Raw genomic sequence first — 16,739 nt, forward strand, 5'->3', positions numbered from 1 at the left:
CAAACCATGAAGACAGAATTCAACCAACAGTTTAAAAAATTATATTGAGGATCATTGTGGGCACACTGTGGAAGAAACAAAAGAAGTTACCATTACCTTCATTCCTTGAACCATTTAAGAACAAATTATTGAACATCTATTTGCAAGACACCATGTCAGGTGTTATGCCGATTTCCAACTTGTAAACATTAAGTTAATGTCCCTGAGAATGTTCAAATCTTAAAGGGAAGATAAGGCTCCACATAAAAAGCAATTAAGGGGAAAAAAAAAGACGAAACATCAATTGTCAAAATGTTCAATGCGTCTCAAGTATTTAAAATGTGACACATCAGTAGGGACAGGAATCATCAGAGAAAGAGTGTCAGAAGAGGGGAAATTTGAGTTATGTTTCAAAGTAGGAGAAGGACCAGGTCAGAAATAAAGCGTGAGCAAGGTCACAGAACACATGCAGGCAGCATTGAGAAGGACCAGATGTCTACTGAGAGGAGAGACTAGAAAACGGTGTTTTGTTTGTGGGCAACAGTGGCATCTAGCTTGCTTAAATAGGGAAAGACCGGCAAAGAAGGATTTTTGATTCCAGCAGGATGTGTTGCAGCCAGTCTAAGACTGGAACTTCAGTCCAGGGAAACTTGCACATGTACAACAGTGATGGGCTCTTTTGTTTGGTTATTACCACTTTGAAAATCAATATAAATTGCAAAAAGCCAACTTGAATCAGTTAACACATAACTGGCTGTGTTTTTGCGGCATAGAGATTAGTAGAGAGAAAAGTGGCTAGATTAGAGCACCCTTGGGTAGCTCTGTGTTTTTAAAGCCAACTGTGTAGAAGTGTACAATTTCTGTTTTTTCTTTTCTTTTCTTTTCTTTTTTTGGCTGTGCCATGCAGCTTGCAGGACCTTGGTTCCCCAACAGGGCATCGAACCTCTGCCCTGTGCCGTGGAAGTGCGGAGTCCTGACCACTGGACTACCAGGTAATTCCCTGGAAGGGTAAAATTTCTGTAATTTAGCTCATTACAGAGGGAGGCAGAATGGTACAGTGAAAAAAGCACAGGTTTATGGAGCCAGAAGAACTGGGCTGGTATTCTGGTTCTGCCACTTACTTGCGATGTGATTTAGTCAAGGTAATGAGACTTGTTAATGATACTTGGACTCCTATGAAGTCCAATGGGTCTTGAGGGAAGGAAAATTGGTGGCAGGGGAAGGTGTTCTGCTCCACAAGTCACTCAGGGGCCCAGGCTGACAGAGGTGCCGATATCCTCAACATGTGGCTTTCAAGGTCTCCTTGTACGTTGGCATCTAGCCATCTCACAAGGGAAGAGAAAATATGAAACATTATGTGTGGACAGTTTCCACAGCCAAACCTGAAAATGACATCCATCCCTTCCACTGCATTCCATTGGCCAGGACTCTGTCACATGGTCACATCTACTTGCCAGAGAGACTGGGAGAGGACATCTAGCTGTGAGCACAGGAGATTTGGTTAAAAGCTAGCCAATCTCAAGAGATGGGCTTTGGAATCACAATGATTTGAGTTCACACACTAGCCAAGTGACTTTGGGCAGGTTATTTAATCTCCATTGGCCTCAGTTTCTTCATCTGTAAAATGGGAGTGATGTATAGGGTAATGAAGCCTGTCTGAACTTCCCTGTGCCATAGATCCTGAGCAAATATGCTGCCTGTGGGAAAGAAAGTGTTTTGGATCTGGAGGCAGAGTAGTTTCTCCTCCAGCATGGGTACCACCAAGTTGATCTGACTCCTAGAGACAATGCCCTAAGATCAGGAAATTTTAGTTTAGAGTCTAAGATTTTAGTCTATCTGGATGGCATGTGGATGTACACACCAACATCCCCCAAGCCACCGATTAGGCACCCTCCTTAATCACATCCTACAGCTGGCTCTGCCATGAAAAATATACGTTTAAAAAAAATTTTTAATGAAGTTTCTCGATCCCATTTTGCCTAGTCAAGGGTGCCCATGATGAGGTATCAAAAGTCGTGTAGTAGAAGCCCTTCCCAAGAAGTCAATGAGATCTATGGCTGTGTGGGGATTATTGGAGATCAGTGTGGCAGGATAGCGCTGTGAACCAGTAATCCATGGATTTTTCCTCTTCTACTTTCTTTTATCCTGTGACTCACACCCAGGCAGGAAGGGAGGTGAAACTTCTATCTATCTAAATTAGTATATTCCTAATTTTGCTTTATAGACGTGTAAAAAAGACTAGAAGAAAATACATGAAAATATAAAAGTGATTATCTGTAGGTTATAAAAATGTGAACATGGGTGAGTTTTATTTTCTGCCTTGTGCTTTTCTGTGCCTGCTAAATTGGACACAATAAGAGAAAACTATCTCTTTCTGTAATATGCATGTTATTACATAAAAAGAATAAAGTTCATGACAAACGGTAATGCCTAAAAGGATGCTTCATAAAATTTATACTAATATGGATTTCTAAAAATATATCTAGAGACTCTGGGCACGCTCCAAATACTAGCTGCAGTTCAGTCTTTGCTTTGCTGCCCTAAAGACTTTACCCTCTGCAGAAAAGATGGGGCCTTCATCTGGACATCACAGGCAAGGTTTCTGTGGACTCTAGGTCTTTGTCTGCATTGCAATGTTGGTTTATCCTAATGTAGACCAGCCAGTGTGGTGGTGTCTGAAGCTCCTACTCAGTGGCATGGCCCAAAGGTCCCAAACCTGGAGGTAGCCCCAACTCCCTCCAGACCTCTGCCCCTGACCCCACTTCTCCCACAAGCTGGCTCTAATCTGAACAGCCCTTGCGATACCCTTTGGCCCCATGGACAGTCTGTCTCAACCCTGTGCCATGACTGGCCTCGGCTCCTGGAACTCCTCCAGGTCCTACCTGTTTGACCATTTAGAGTAAAACACATGACACATACAACCCTTCATGATGTGCTTCAAATCATGCTTCCTTTAAGATGATCGTGGGAACCAAAGTTAAAAGTAGTGAGTTGAGTAACCTCAACATATTTTAGATGCTTTATGCTCCCCCTTTAGAATTAACAATACCAAATAAGACTGTTTAATCACACTCTTAGCAAGATGTAGCTTACAATTATCTGAATGAAATATGTTGAACTCCACAGCTATTTATCTTCTTCAGCACTCAGTACTTGGTCAGAATTTCTATTTTTGTTTTCCTCTCTAATGAGGAAAACCAGCACAAAAATATACACACAGTGGCACACACAGTTATAAAAATTATACACATTTTTATACATCATTGCACACACAGTTATAAAAATTATGAGGGAATATCAATAATTGGAGAAGGGAGAGGAATAGGTGAAATTAATAAAGAAGAAGAAAATCAAAGAGACTCCTGAAACAGAGTAAAATTCATTAACAAGTGGTTGTGTCTTTGTAGCTGAGTCATCATTTGAACGGTCAAATGAATGCATTTCTCACTGGAGAGAGGCAGGCCTGCCTGAGGCCTTGGGTGAATTGGCTTTGCATGTCTCAGCTTCACGTGGGACACCTCCCTTCTTAAAGTGATCTATCAGTCCTGGAAACATTCTTTTGCTGGGGTGGAAGAGGAGGCGGTAAGACATGGGTGGTTGTTCATCGTCAGTCACAGTTCATAGTAATCCATGTCATGTGGTTATAAATAGGGTGTGAGAAGTTATCTACTACTCCCTAGCTTAAAGCAAGGCAATTCATTCTTAACTCAACATTCACTGGCAACAAGGAACCAGTCTTACCAAATCAGTCCATCATGCCTTTGGACAGCAATCCAATAGCCACATATGACCAAGATCCAGTTCTCTACACAAGCTTTTCAATCCAGTTGGATGTTGGTAAACTAGTATTTTTAGCTTTGGGGAGAAAGAGTGAAGGCAGACACATTATTTTTATTGCTATGTCGCAAATGGCTGTTGAGGGCTCCTCACTTCCACTCTTACTAACTCTAGGCAATGCCTTACGACACCAGGAAACTTAGCTTGTGAAGCAGTGCTGTAAAGCAGTGAGCTATCTAGACCTGATTCACTCATTCATGGCTTAGACCTGATTCACTCATTCATGGCTTCTCGCTGACACTTGTCCAGGCGCATGTTTGAGAATGTCACAATTTTAAATAGCAATGATTAAGAATGATTAACTAGGGGCCCCTGGTCATGAGCATCAAACCTCAAACTGACATACAGCAAAATAGAGGACTTGCAGCCAAGTTCAACTTGCATGCAACTCTGACGAAGAAGTAGAGGCAGCTGTCCTAATGCTAGAGACTCTCTTCCCATTCAGCCCAGGGGTCTCAGCAGACCTCGTGTCAGAGTCCATGCTCCTCTCTCTCCTCTTCCCTTTAGACCACAGCCCATCCCACACTAGCTGGTTTGCCACATCCTCACTTCTTTATCCGGTATGGAAGGATGGTTGCCTGCATTCTCAGGAATTCATTTCAGGATCTCACATGGTCCTTATGGGCATATTCTTTCTTTTTTTTTTAATTTATGTATTTATTTTGGCTGCGTTGGGTCTTCGTTGCTGCATGCAGACTTTCTCTAGTTGCAGCAAGGGGGGCTACTCTTCATGGCGGTGCGCAGGCTTCTCATTGCGGTGGCTTCTCTTTGTTGCCGAGCACGGGCTCTAGGCGCGCGGGCTTCAGTAGTTGTGGCGCGTGGACTCTAGAGCGCAGGCTCAGTAGTTGTGGCACACGGGCTTAGTTGCTCTGTGGCATGTAGGATCTTCCCAGACCAGGGCTCAAACCCGTGTCCCCTGCACTGGCAGAAGGATTCTTAACCACTGTGCCACCAGGGAAGTCCCCTTATGGGCATATTCTAAGGACAGTCACTAGTTCTTGTTCTTCCTCTGGACTGTTGTATATGTCTTTATTTTTAATATAATGAATGTGTGTGTAGTGTGTGTATGTGTGTGTATGCACATGCATGCCAAGCAGAAACAAAACTCACAATGTATCATATTCTAAGTTATGGTGTTTCCCTCTAAGTCAGAATTTAAGAAATTATGTCTGGGGGACTTCCATATGTGGAAGATCCCACATGCCACGGAGCAACTAAGCCTGTGTGCCACAACTAGTGTGCCTGCGCTCTAGAGCCTGCAAGACACAACTACTGAGCCTGTGAGCCACAACTACTGAAGCCTGCTCCACAACAAGAGAAGCTACCGCAATGAGAAGGCCACGCACCGCAATGAAAAGTAGCCCCCACTCACCACAACTAGAGAAAGCCTGTGCACAGCAACGAAGACCCAACACAGCCTAAATAAATAAATAAAACCTCATTTAAACAAAAAAAAAAAAAGAAAGAAATTACGCCTGGTGATCATGAGGTGATGACATACTAAAACATGAAGAGCCACATGCTGAGGACAGCAGGGTGGAGAGATAGAGTCTGGGTCCTGATGATATAATTGAACCACTGAACCAACCCTGAAACCAAATACCTTCAGATTTCATGTACTGTGAAATCACTGCTCTTATTATTTAAGCCACCATTACCAGGATATTCTTTCATAGGCAGCTAGGTATATGCTAACAGAAACTCTTTACACTCCTAGATAGCTCCAGAAATTAAATTGTGTTATTACTTTTCAAGGAGGGACACAGGTACACAATTTTATACATTCTGAAGATTTCAACATAGAGAATTCAGAAAATGGCACAAGAAAATAAGTAAGGAACAAAAAAGGAAGTGACAACCCAACTAAGTGACTCTGCAATGATTCATCTCAGATCTTCATTCCAACAACTTCTCATGGCCTCTCTGAGTGATTCCCTCACCTAGGTGATTATTGACTTCCCTCTCTTCCTTCAGCCTGATTCCTGATGTGTCACTGCCAGCTCAAATCCACTGGTAAAACATCAAGCTCTGTTCTTCTCCATACTTCTACTTCCTGGATCCCTTTCTTCTTATCAGCCTTGTAAAATACCTATACCTGATACAGTCAACCATTCATACGGACAGTTTGTCCGTAACCTCACTGAGAAGGCCCCAGTGCAAATAAATGCTGCTGTGACTTACTCAAAGCCTAGATTAGCCACATCTTTGCATGACCTTGGGATTGAGCTGGTTTCTCCAACCTCTGCTAAGACTTCTACAACTACCTAGAGCCTGAAAAAATAATCAGTAGTGCTCAAACTGGTTGCTGTATGTAGCGCACAGTTAAGGAAGCTGTGCTGAAGAGTTTGGTGGCCAGTGAAGCATAGTTGTGGCTTTATATCAGTGAGATTATAGGCAAGCCTGGTATTATTGGCTATAATGTTTAAGGACCAGCCTTTAACATCTGATTATATTTGGTTTATTATTTGAGTGTTCTTGGACCATGTGTGATCAGACTGGTATCTGAATAAAATAACATAACGTATGATAAAAAATACCTACACATTTTTCATGCATGAAACCCCATTTATCAATTCTAATATCTCCTATGATATCTTAAGTTTCAGAACATTCATATTTAGCTTTTATAATAAGGCTAAAGTTCACAGCAGTACTTAAGTTTATACATCTTTCCTCATAATTTCCAATGTTGCTTCTCAATTATCACCTTCAAATTTATAAGCCCCTGAAATACTCATAACTCCCAACACTGAGAAACCACTTCCTCTTTTCTTTACACTCCTGCTGGATTCACATTTTTCAATTTCCACTTGCAAGGGCCTGCAGCTGTGTTTTTTGACAGAGCTGTTAGATTTTGTCATTAACTCCAATGACATTTGCTCTCATTTTTATTTTACTCACATCATCATCACATTTCTGATAAATCCCTCTTTATAAACCTATGGCCTCTTGAACTTTTTAAACAGTCTAATGGGTTTAAAAGGGGAAAGGTGGGGCAAGGGATAAATTAGGAGTTTGGGATTAACATATACACACTATATATATAATAAATAACCAACAAGGACCTACTGTATAGCACAGGGAACTATAGTCAAAATTTTGTAATAACCTATAAGGGAAAAGAATCTGTAAAAGAATATTTTTATATATATAAATCACTTTGCTGCATACCTGAAATTAACACAACATTGTAAATCAACTTCAATTGTAAATATCTCAATTAAAAAAAACCCTTTTTAAAAATCTAATGGGTTTAGCTTCTCTGCTTCATGGTAATTCCTAGTTCATCTTGAGCGTAAAGAAGATTCCTCTCTTGCCCTTGGCTCATCTTGGCATTCAGTTCCTCCATCCCAGAGCAGTCTTTGAACAAAGTACATCATACTCCTGACACATATGAGGGGAAAGGGAAAGTAAGGGTTTACTCCCATTGCTGTAATGTGGACAGGTGCCCAAGAAATACTTAATGCTGTTAGCCCTTGGGAAAAATCACAATAGGACTGCTTCTGATCCCTAATCCACTCAATCTTTTATTTATTCCTTCAACAAATATTCATTTATCAATGACTATTAGCTTAGCATCTCGATAGGCATTATGGATAGAGATGATGAGCAAAACAGGCGTGGTCTCATGAATTTCATAATCCAAAGGAGAACTAATAATAAATAATCACACAAGCATAGAAATGATGATAAAGGTCATAAAGTCTATTAAGGAAATGTTCAAGAGGCTATGGGAGAGTTGAGAAGAGGGATTTAACTTAGATTGAGGATTTGGAGAGGCTGGCCTGAGAAAGAGAGGGTGAAGGGATTGGCCAGGAAAAGAGTAGAAAGAAGAGGACAACAGTTAGAGGAAAATAGTTCATACAAAAGCCCTACATCAGGAGAGAGCCTGTAGATTTGAATGACTAAAAGGACCCCACTGTGGCTGGAAAGTGATGAGAAAGGGAGAGAGTGGCATGGCCTGTGGCTGGACATGTGGGTGGAAGGCTGATCACGCAGGACCTTGAAAGCCACACTCACGAGTTACGATTCAGCAGAAGAGTAATGGGATCTGATTTTCATTTTTAAACATTCACTCATTGCAGGGTGAGTTGAAGGGGGCAAGCATGGAAGCAGAGAAACAGGTAGTAGGCTATGGAGTAATACAGGCAAAACATGATATGGCAGCTTATCTTATGATGCTAATAGTGGAGTTGTCAAGAACTGACCACTTTCAAGAAATATATATAGGGTTAATTATTACTTATTAATTATCAAAATTAATAGAATTTGGGGGTCAAGAGGAGTGGAGAGTCAAGGATGACTCCAAAATTTCTAGAATAAATGAATAGATGGATAGGACTGTCATTTAGTAAGATGGGGAAGAACTGAGGAGAAAAATAATTGCAAGTGTAAGAACTAAGTGTTCAGTTTTTTATACGTTTATTTTGAGATACTGTGAGATATTAAGGACAACTGTGAGTAGCAGTTGGGTCTGGAATTCAGCAAGTAACCATGGACTGGAGATGTTAATTTTGGAGTCTTTGGAGTACCTGCAGTATTTATGGGTTTGGAAAAATAGAAAATCCCCTTGGAGAGTATAGAATGAAAAAACATTTTTACAATTGATCCCTGAAGGACTCCATCATTTAAGGTTGGGCCAAAGGAGACTAAAAACTGACTTCTAGAAATGTTGATAAAAAACCAGAAAGGTCTGTAGTAGTGGATTCTGTAAACTAAGTTTTTCAGATAATCAAGCATCTTTTCAGCATATCAGAGAATCAGAAATTGAGCCAGAAAAAAAAAATCCTGCCATTATCTTCTATAATCATCAAAGAAGAAAGTATGTTAGACTGCAAAAGTTGTTTTTTTCACTGTTAACCTTTGGCTGCTTATTATTCCAGTCTTTTTCTGTGCACTTAAACTTGATATGCATTTAAAAATAAACTTTATAAATATACACCATATTTAATTTTATATCATCCTTTTCCACAGCACTGTAACAGTTTCCTATGTTATTACATATTCATCAAAAACAAGGTTTATAAAAACTGCATTATAATCTCTGATATAGATTTAACACAACCTGTTTAACCACTATGCTGAACATAGATTATTGCACTTTTTAAAAAAGTTTAAATGTACTTTTAAGACGTATAAATGATGACAAGTAGATAAATATTTGATAAATGTTTGACTGCAAATTTGATTATACCCTTAGGATAATTACTAAAAGGGGAATTACTGAGGCACAGGACTCAAGCATTTTCAAGGTTCTAGAAATGCATTTTTTTCTTAGGAAAAAACACAGTTCTAGCAACACTGAATATTATCATTAAAACTTTAATTTTAATTACATTTTAATTACATTTAAGATGCAATAGAAATAATATCTCATTCTGCTGTATTTTTTTTTAATTAAAGTGTAGTTGATTTGCAATATTGTGTTGGTTTCAAGTATACAGCAAAGTGATTCAGTTATGCATATATATACATATTCTTTCTCATATTCTTTTTCATTACAGGTTATTAAAAAGATATTGAATATAGTTCCATATGCTATACAGTAAATCCTTGTTGTTTATCTATGTTATTTATAGTAGTGTGTATCTATTAATCCCATACTCCTAATTTATCCCTCCCCGCTACCTTTCCACTCCAGTAACCATGAGTTTGTTTTCTATGTCTCTGCAGCATTTTATTTTATTTTTTTAATTTAATTTTTTTATTGGAGTATAAATGCATTACAATGTTGTATTAGTTTCTGCTGTACAATGAAGGGAATCAGCTATATGTATACCTATATCCCCTCCCTCTTGGACCTCCCTCCCACCCACCGCCCACCCCCTGCCCCATCCCACCCATCTAGGTCGACACAGAGCACCGAGTCTGCTATCCAACTGGAGATATACAAAAGGGATTCAAGCGTCATCCAAGTGGACTGGTAACACCAATGAAGATGGCAGAATAGCGACCACAAGGGGCTTGTCCCTCCCCAGAAACATCAAATTATCTGGCAAAAACTGTAAGGATCAACCTTATTGGAACTCTGGAAGACAGAGAAAGCTTTACAGCAGCCAAGTAAATAGTTAAGCAGAAGAAGGCCACTAAAACATAGTCAGAGAACTCTATGGCATTTTAACTTAGCCTTGCCCCGCTCTTCTCCCCACATGGTGGTCTTCAAGATGGCAGTTTGAGTTCCAAGTACGAGTACCTGGTACTAGAGGGAGTAGAGAAAACCTTGTTCCCAAGGAATCACGTTTGTTTTGACGTGTCTATGGGTTCCTTGAAGAACAACACAAGGAGGCTGCCTTGTTTCACCTATCTTGGAATGCCCCCAGGGTGGAGGACATTCCTCGAAAATATTGACAGCTAAATGAACAAGCTGCTGCCACCAAGGACAAAAATCAACAGTTGAAGCAAACAATAGACGTGACAAAAGGAAGAAAAAGCTGGGGAGTGAGATTCTGGGGAATAAAGGCTTTGAAAAACTCCTGAGTATACCAGGGAATCTAGAAAGCCGTGCACATGCCCAGGGCATCATGAATGCTCAGAAAAGACTTAGAAAAGACTGTAAGCTTTCACTTTTTTGCCGGGGGCAGGGGCTCATCGCAGCATGCGGGATCTTAGTCCCCCAACCACGGATCAAACCCATGCCCCTTACGGTGGAAGCACAGAGTCCTAACCACTGGACCGCCAGAGATTTCCCCACTTTTAGCTGAACTTTAGGCTCAGCTAAAGCAGGAAGTAAAGGCTAATTCAGAGTTGTAAATGGCCTGGCTAAGCACTGAGGATTGGCTCAACACAAAGCCAATCTGCAAAGACCTGGAGACAATTTTCTTTTCACTTCTTTTCTTTTTTTCTTGGTTCCAGTCATTTAAAGAAGTCACTATCAAACAACTAGCTGACTACTAAGCTAAAGAAATGGAGATTTCAGAGATCCAACAAAGAATACATTCTTTACAAAAATAGCTTAGAAAAGTCACTAAACAAACAACTACAACCCACAGCAAGGACCAACAACAGATTCTAGAAAGAAGAGTGTTTGATTTTCAGAGTTTTCTGTTTAGAAAGAATAGTTTTCTTTCAACAAAGAGCGCAGGAACAACTGGACATCCACACGCAAAAGAATAACATTGGACTCCTACCTCACACCAAACACTAAAATTAACTCAAAATAGATCAAAGACCTAAATATAAGAGCAAAAATTATAAAACTTGGAAGAACATATATAAGCAAATCTTCACGACCTCAGTTTTGCTGCGGTTTCTTAAATATGATATCCAAAGCATAAGCAACAAATGAAAAAATAGAAAAATTAGACTTTATCAAAATTAAAAACTTTTTTGCATCAAATGACACTATCAAGAGAGTGAGATGAGAATCCACAAAATGGGAGAAAATGTTTTCAAATCATATATCTGATACGGATCTAGTATCTAGAATATGTAAAGAACACTTGTAACTCAACAACAAAAAGATAAACAACCCAATTAAAAACCAGGCAAGGGACTTGAATAGACATTTCTCCAAAGAAGAAACAGAAATGGCCAAGTAGTACATAAAAAGATACTCAACATCTTTAGTCATTAGGGAAATGCAAATCAAAATCACAATGAGATACCACTTTACACTCACCAGGCTGGCTAAAATTAAAAGGACAGTTAATAAAAAGTTCTCACAGGGGTGTGGAGAAATTAGAACCCTCATACATTGCTAGTGGAAATGTAAAATGGTGCAGCCATTGTAGAAAACAGTTCAGTGCTTCCTCAAAAGTTAAACAGAATTACCATATGACCCAGCAATTCTACTCCTAGGTATATATATTTTTTAAAAAACTATAGACATTCAAAAAAAATTGTACAAGGATGTTCAAGTAGCTCTATTTATAATAGCCAAAAGCAACCCAAATGTTCATGAACAGATGAATAGTTAAACAAAAAGTGTTATAACTATACAATGGAATATTATTTGGCTACAAAAAGGAGTGAAGTACTGATACATGCTACAAGATGGATGAACCATTATGCTGAGTGAAAGAAACTAGACAAAAGGCCACATATTGTATGATTCCATTTATATGAAATCTCCAAAATGGCAAATCCATAGAGACAGAAAGTAGATTATTGGTTGCCAGGGACTGGAGACAGGGGAGTAGGGAGTGACTATTTAATGGGTACAGGTTTTCTGTTTGAGATGATGAAAAATTTTTCTGTAACTAGATAGTGGTAATAGTTGCACAACATTGTGAATGTACTTATTGTCTCAATCATACGCTTTAAAATTTTAAATAATAAATTTCATGTTATGTGCATTTCACCACAGTTTAGAAACAACAAAAATAAAACATCATCCAAGTGAACAAAAAGTGCTTCCAAGATAAATTTATATGATTTAACTAATTGGCAAACACCATTTCCAGACTTACAGCTTCTACTGATCCAATGATGACAGAAAGCAGAAAGAAATGAAACAAACAAAACCGGATGCTTACTCACACAATGCTCAGTTATGAAAAGAGAACATCATCTTCACAACTGAGGTACTGTTACAGGCTGAATTGTCCCTGCAAATTCATATGTTTAAGCTCTTATCTCCAGTACCTCAGAATGTTACTGTATTTGGAGATAAAGCCTTTAAAGTGGTGATTATGTTAAAATGAGGCTGTTAGGGTGGGTCCTAATCCAATTTGACTGATAAAAAGAGGAAATTTGGACACACAAAGAGACAACAGAGATGAACAAGCACAGAGGAAAGGCCATATGAGGATACAGTGAGAAGGTGGCCATCTGCAAGCCAAGGAAAGGGGTCTCAGAAGAAACCAAACCTGTTAACACCTTGATCTTGGACTTCAGCCTCCAGCGTGGTGAGAAAATTAATTTCTGTTATTTAAGTTACCCATTCTGTAGTATTTTGTCATGGCAGCCCTAGCAAACTAATACAAGTACACAGACCTGAAAGTGACTTACTACAGAATCCACACACACAAAATTTAGAAAACTGTTTGGCAACCTGAATAGAAATCAGGAAGACATAGACTAAGTGATACAGAGTAAAAGATATGAGGGGAGAAAATAATGACATGAAAAGACCTGATAAAGAAGGAGAACAGGAAACTGAAAATACATTATCAGAATTAAAATCTTCATTGCCAAATGATAAACAACAAGCCAACACTATAAGAAAGGGAATTAGTGACATACTATGTAAATGTGAGAATTCTACCAGACTATAGAGGAAGAAGGCAAAAGTATGAAAATGCTGTGGTGATCATTCTGTAATGTATAGAAATATTGAATCACTATGCTGTACACCTGGAACTAACATAGGGTGTAGGTCCATTATACTTCAATATAAATAAATAAATAAATGACTAAATAAATAAATTAAATGATGAAATAGAGATTATAAATGATAGAAAATAGAGACAACATAAAAAGTGTAAGGCTTCTTGAGGAAGAAACAAAGCTAATAAAACGGAAGCAATAGTCATTGAAATAAATTAACTTCCAACATTGAAAAACTTCTAAATGTAAAAATCAAGGGTCAATAAGAACAGAACCGCATCTGGTTGGTTTCTAGCAAAATTTTTCAAATTACAAGGATAAAGAAAAGAGTCCCCAAAACTTCCAGACCAAAAAAAAAAAAAAAGGCGGTTAACCTTTAAGGCCGTCATTGAGTGGGATCGCTTTCCATGATTGATAATCATTTAAAAAAATTATTGGTGCTGTTCAGTTGAAGACTTGATAGCAATGATTAAATAACTTTTCAACTCTTTGCAAATGTAGAACATTATCTTTCCCAGGGAATCACAAGTAATTTGCTTTTTTAATAGTCAAGCATAAGAACAAGTGGAGGTTTTTACTGCCAAGGAAATTGAGAAATATTTTGTATATTTTTAATTCCATATTAAATGACCTGACCTAAAATGTATATATTAAATTAGAAAAGAATGATAAACGACCCACTGGCAGATGTCATCAGTTATCAAGCCCTCTCAATGTCATGTTCCATCTTGGATCACAGCTGACCCTATAATAATCATGCATAAGAGTAACTATCTGCTATACAAGCTCGTATCAGTTAGCTTTTGCTGTACAACACACCACCTCAAAACTTAGTGGCTTAAAACAGCAACCATTTTATTTGCTGACAATTCTAGGGGTTAAGAATTGCAGTGGGCTCAGCTGGGGGTCTTGTTGAGGGTCATGCCCATGACTGCAGTCATCTGGCAACTGTCGGATTGATGGTCTGAGATGGCTTCACTCACGTTTGGTGGTTTGGTGCTGGCAGAGGGCTGTGCCACAGGACTCCAGCAACCCAGCCCAAACGTTGTATGATGGCAGCACTACAAGAGGGCAGGCTCCAGTGTGCTCTTGTTTAAGCCTGTCCTTGCATCTCTTCTGCAGATGCCCCATTGTCCAAAACAAGTCACGTGGCAAACCCAGAGTCAGTATGCGCGGGGACTACACACAAGGGCCTGGAAGGAGAGAGGCTGTCCTCTACCGAAACAATCCATCACAAAATCAACCATATAAACGTGCTGAAGTGGTACAAATTTTAGGAATTTACTCTAAGCAAACAATCAGATATGAAAAAAAATCATTTAAAGATGTCTTTCAAAGCATTATTCATGATAATGAAAAATTAGAAGCAATCTAAATGCCCAATTATAAAAGGTTAGCCAAGTAAACCCATACGATGGAATACAACTATTTTTTTAAATTATTGACAAAAGAATATTTATTGATATCAGAAAGTATTCCAAATAAGTTTATGGTAAATTTTTAAGAAAGCAGGCTACAATACATGTAACACTGTTTTAGTGTAAAAAAAAAAAAAAAAAGAGTAAATAAATACCATATGGAGACATAAAACAGATATCATAGAAGAAAGACTAAATGAATGTACTCTAAATTTTAATAGTGATTGAGAGTATAATGATATGGACTCTGCAATAAGACAGATCTGGGTCTGAACAACTAGGTAAGTAAATCTGATCAATTATTTAATCTCTCTGAGTCTCCATTTTCCTCAACTTTAAATTAGCTTATAGTTTAACAACTGATAGGGTAGTTGTGAGGATTAAATATGATAATGCAGGCTTTCCTGGTGGCACAGTGGTTGAGAGTCCGCCTGACGATGCAGGGGACACGGGTTCGTGCCCCGGTCCGGGAAGATTCCACATGCCTCAGAGCGGCTGGGCCCGTGAGCCATGGCCGCTGAGCCTGCACGTCCAGAGCCTGTGCTCTGCAACGGGAGAGGCCACAACAGTGAGAGGCCCATGTACTGCAAAAAAAAAAAAAAGAGAATGCTTGTAGTATAGTGCTTGGCAAACCAAAGTCTGTTTGTATTACTATGATTTGCTAAATACGAAATAAATTTTCTCGTTTTTTTCCCTCATTTTCCTCTGATGAGACTGAATTACTTTTACTTAATAACAAAACTAACTAAAAAGAATAGTAAAAATAGCTTTTCTTGGATCACTGGGATTTTGTTTAAATGTTAAACAAGGCTTCATACAGATGGAAAGGAGCTGAAACCCAAGTTCTGCAGACCCAGTTCAGCAAAGGAAAGCCTCCCCATTCAGAGAGGCCCTGGAGAAATCAGGCCCCCTGCATTGAGAAGCTGCCAGTCAAGACATGCTAGACATTCCCTATACATTCTAAACATAAGGCACAAAGTTCAGGTGGGACATTTACTTAGCAAATGTTTGACTTCACATCGGAGGGCCACTGATAGCTGGGAAGTTAACTTTTATTAGGCAAGATCTACTTCACTATGGACCAGTTTTGTGCCAACAGCCAACGAACTTCAACAGGGTGTTATAATGACAATATGTCCTTTATTTCTGGCAGGTTTCATTAACAACCTTGCCATTCCCAGCATGGGATGTTTGGAACTCAAACTAGTTTATCAGCAGTTTGCTGTCCAACTAATAATTCACATTTTAAAATAAGCAACCATCAAAATGCCAAGTTTACTTCATTGTATTTGAGCAGGATAAGAACCCTATATTCAGAAAAGCAGAAAGGCTAACAACATTTCACAAATTTCAGTCAATATAATAGTGTCAATGAATCTTGCAAACTAAATTAATCCAGTGCATGTAGATGATAAAGGTATTTATGTTTAAAAGCACGGATTGTTCCAGACACTGCAACTTTTTTGATGGCCAAGTTTGTGTTCCATATTATTTATATTTCCCATAACACCTGGCAAAGTATTTTGCATAAGAAATACATGGGCCAGGGCTTCCCTGGTGGTGCAGTGGTTAAGAAACCGCCTGCCAATGCAGGGGACACGGGTTCAAGCCCTGGTCTGGGAAGATCCCACATGCCATGGAGCAGCTAAGCCTGTGAGCCACAACTACTGAGCCTGCGCTCTAGAGCCCATGCTCCACAACCAGCGAAGCCACCATAATGAGAAGCCTGCACACCGCATCAAAGAGTAGCCCGCACTCTCTACAACTAGAGAAAGCCCGTGCTCAGCAATGAAGACCCAACACAGCCAATAAATAAATAAATAAATTAATTAATTAATTAAAATTTTTTTTAATTAAAAAAATTTTAAAAATAAAAAGAAATACATGAGCCAGATTGGTTTCCTTGACTAATATCCAAAACACGTGAATTGACGTTGGGTGCTGTTGTCTTGCAAATACAGGCTCAGTTCCATAACCAGAGGGAAAGCATTTGATACATTTTATAAAATAACAATGAGGCATCTTACTTTTTAGACATCATTATGGCAAAAGAACAGAGGCAAATTGAAAGCATATTTAGAGTGTAAAAAACCTACAGCAAAACTATACCTTCCATTAGGTAAGCAGTCTGTTCTTAACAAGATATTCATCTCAGGCACAGGTTATGAGACTGGAAGCTAATCTAGTATGGCCCCCTCTTCTGCAATGCTTTAATTCAGTTTTGAACATTAATTCAGG

Source organism: Mesoplodon mirus, assembly GCF_964341445.2.
Source record: "Mesoplodon mirus genome assembly, chromosome: 8".
Taxonomy (NCBI): Eukaryota; Metazoa; Chordata; class Mammalia; order Artiodactyla; family Ziphiidae; genus Mesoplodon; species Mesoplodon mirus.